This window comes from Arachis hypogaea, chromosome 1 (assembly GCF_003086295.3).
Source record: "Arachis hypogaea cultivar Tifrunner chromosome 1, arahy.Tifrunner.gnm2.J5K5, whole genome shotgun sequence".
Classification (NCBI taxonomy): domain Eukaryota; kingdom Viridiplantae; phylum Streptophyta; class Magnoliopsida; order Fabales; family Fabaceae; genus Arachis; species Arachis hypogaea.
In genome coordinates, this window is record NC_092036.1 from 87636107 (window position 1) to 87640271 (window position 4165).

Here is a 4165-nt window from a genome sequence, read left to right on the forward strand (position 1 = left end):
AACTAGGACAACATAGTTAGTCCTTGAGTTGCGACTAGGATTAGGTATTATATGAAAAGTTAAACTGTTTCAGCATAGACGTAATGAACCTATACTTGGGAAGGCTAACTATTACTAACGAAATTTACATAAGCTTTAAATACATACGTTAAGTAGAGAAATTAGAGCAGAGTAGAGAAACACAGAGAATAGAGTAGTCAGAGTATAGTAAAGAGATAAAGAGAAAAAGAGTAAAGAGACACAGAGAAAAGAGAAACTAGAACAGAGTAAAGAGATATAAAGAGAAGAGTAATATAATAAAGAAGATATTTATATATTATATTAGTTGCTTGATGCATCCCAGAGCTATATTATATATATATTAGTTGCTTAATGCAACCCAGAGCATATATATATATATATATATATATATATATATATATATTAGTTGCTTGATGCAACCCAGAGTTTCTGTAGGGAAACTAAGTTACCTACAGCCATTTTCCGCTTCCCCAGAGCAGAGCAGAGTATATATATTTTTTCCTGCAGTAAGCAGAGGCTGTCTCAAATGAGCGGCTATATTATATGCGCATTTATTTAGGAATGAAAAATCGTATCCGGGAAATCAGGATTACTCGTGACCGGATAAATGTCGGGATTGCGGGCAGCCAATCGACACATGAGCACATGGCCTGTACTAGGGCTAGACATGCATCATTCTTGTCTGCGCATCATTCTTGGTTGCCTTCCTTTTTGTGTGTGATATATTTCTTTATGTTTGTCTGCTTTTGTGATATACATGTGCTTTATTTTCTTGTATTCTGCTATTTGTGTTCTGCTTTCTGCTTTCTCTATTTTCTTTATCTATCTTTATCTTTTGTTTACTGCTTCGCTATAACCTATTACTCATCTGTTAATCGACACCGTGTAAACGAACGTAACTAATAACCCCGACCCTACTAAGAACTCCCCAATTCTTACCCCTTCTCTACCTTCTTTCCCTTCAGATGAAAATGGGTGTGATATTCTATGAAGTCGAAGACCTATATATTTACGAGGATTAAATGTACTATGGTTACTACATTCTGAGTGCAGAATCTCGTATGAGATATTACGTGTTACGAAACCGTCCCTTCCAACATCCTCTGTCTAGCCCGCATTTTGACCCCGATGCTCCCTACAACTTTCCTTTATCCTGGCTACACCCTAACGTACTTGGACATCCTTTTCCCAATGATCACGGATACCCTATACCAGCTCAACCTTTGAACGAGGCGGCACCTGAGCCTATCATTCCTGATGAGCCCAAGTTAGTTGGTGGCTATGTACCTGTGATTTCACAAGAGTGGGACTTTCCCCCTGAGCCGATCCCTGACTTTCCACAGCCTAATGATCCGAGACTATCAGACGACGGGGTAGCTCCTATATACGCAAATGGACTTGTGCTCGCGAATGGTTTTGTACATAGTGATAGTAGTGCTTCTGGTGGTTCTGAGGGTATAGCTGTAGCTGCGGACGAGGAGGAGGAGGAGGATCATGAGATAGAGATCGAGCAAGATGAGGAGATAGGCGAGCCTCATGACGATCTTCCAAACAGCCACGTGTAGATATAGTTTGACAGTAGAAGGGGCATTCTTTTGATGACACTCTAGTTTGACATTATCTATTAGTTTATCTCTCATTTGTGTTAGTACACCCAAGAGCTAGGAGCTGTAGAGTGGTTAGGCTAGCCTGGGTGCCAGCTTAGCGGCTTTTGGTATGGGCCAGGCCCTGGGAGTGTCGTGTATATATTAGCTACGTAGGATGACGAGGATGTAAACTGACTTGATCTTCTGTAAACGCTACATGTTTTGTTATAGTGTACATGATGTATACTATCAGCTGTGTTTCTATGTTTCTTTATACTTCCTTTTTATTTTATCTCAATGCATGCTTGTTTATTTTACCTTATCATCCGTGACAAAAAAAAGGTTACTCATAAAAGTGGCAATGTTCTAACAAGGAATAGGCTCATATATTAAGTAATAGTTATATTTTAAAAAGGACAAGTTAGTAACACTTAGCTTCTTGTATGACCATGGCATACTGGGAGTTGGGTCGTTACAGCAGTAGCAGGTTCCAGGCTATCAACTATATATAAAGCAAATCAAAGGCTACTATGGGCCAGATCTCATTAAATGACATCACAATTACCAAAATACATCCAAGATATCTCAAACCCAAACCTAATCAAACAGTAGACCATAAGGACAAGTTATGCATGGAAACAACAACAATTTAACAAGAATAAGACCTTCATAGAAACACTCAGCAACCAAATAATAGCCAACCACAATATTAAATATCTCGACAACAACAATTTACCAAATTATGCAAATTAATAATTTGAGAAGAATATGGCAACTCAATAATTTCAAAGACAACAATAGGTACACACAACAACAATTTAACAAATAAACAACTATAAGACCTGAATAGAAAATCTAGAAATTTAAATTACAAACCCTTAAAATTTAGCAATTTAAAACGGCAGCAGCCAACTAATTTAACACAATATCAACTTAACAAATTCAAGCACAGGAAATCAATAACCAAATCATCATTCAATAAAAATTTTAAAACACAATATTTGAATAATCATTAATCAAATACTTATTGAACAGGTATAATAGAAAGTATGCGTATTTTTTCCCTCCAAACATAGAAATTGAGAATGCATAGTCAAAGATAGTATTCAAAGATCAATAAAAAACAAGAGAACAAGAGCATAATACAGCTACATTCAAATTTCAATCTAAGTAGGGTTAGCAGAATCTAAAAAAAAATATGTTCTGAGTAAAGAATGAAAAAAATAGAACGATAATTACAAAAAAAGGAAGCCATTACCTACTCTCAGAGCAGTTTCAGTAGACAGGCAGAAGTACAATGGAGACGGAAACCAGGCGACGAGTAGGACAACGGACGATGCAAAAGTGCGGCTGGAAAAGATAACATCAACCACTAGCAGTGAGCACTGACCTCCAAAGGACTACTGCAAGCAGACAACGTCGCCGGTAGAGAGCGAGGACTGAAACCCAACCAGGGGTGGTTCTTCAGCGAACGTGTTGGATTTTTTTCTCTCCTTTGTGAGGCCCACATTTTGAGGGTGCTCTTTGCATACATTATGTCACAACCCTAATCAAATTTTTGGAGTTTTTTGAGAGTGAGAGAGTGTAGCCACCAAGTAAGAGAGAAAAGGGAAAACAGAATTTCCATTTTTATGCAAAGTAGTAAATTTCAAATGGTAGTTTCTCATTTATTCACCGTTGGATTGGCTTGAAATTTAAACTGTGTGTTCCACTCATCTTGTTCTTCATTCTGGTCGGTGGAGAGAGTAATTGAAGGTTTTTAGTGGGAGAAATTGGCTTCGCAAGATAGAAAATAGGTTTTCCACTTTTACACAGAGTAGCAATCTCGGAACAGAAGTTTCTCATTCGCTATCCGTTGGATCGACGTGAAATTTTGACTACAGATTTTTTTTATTTTGTTCTTCATTCTGAACGGTGGAGATTTAATTTTAAGGTCTATAGAGGGAGATATTGGCTTTGACATCAGCTCTATTTTTTTGGCTATTTTTCATCTTCTTTCTTCACATTTATGAGCTTTGGTGCTTTGATGTCTTGGCTGGTTATATGCACATTTTTGTGCTTTGTTTGAGACTCTCTTATATCTCATTTGATTATAGTTGTAAAACCCAGTTAATTAACGGCTAATTAACCCATAAATGAGAATTTATTCTAGAAAGCCTAAAATGTGATTTTTGTGGCTAAATATGATAGAGGAGATTGAGACGAGAATTTCGGTACCAATTTTATAGAATTCGGACCAAGATTGGACCGAACGGGCCAAACCGGGCCAATTGGACCTAAAGTGGGCCCTTGGCCCAACATAACCTAACCAAAACCCTAGTTTTCAGCACTCTCTCTCCTCATTTGTTACACACAGAAGCTGAAATTAGAGAGAAAATGAGGAAGAACACTCTCTCAAGTTCTCTCCCTTGGTTGATCTTCAAACCACCATAACTTTTGATCTAGAGCTCCGATTGCCGCTCCGTTTATGGCCACGCGTTCACCGTGGAGAGCTCTACAAAACCCATACAATCAATCTTGAGGTAAGCCACAAGTTTCTGTTCGAAATCCCAGCCCTT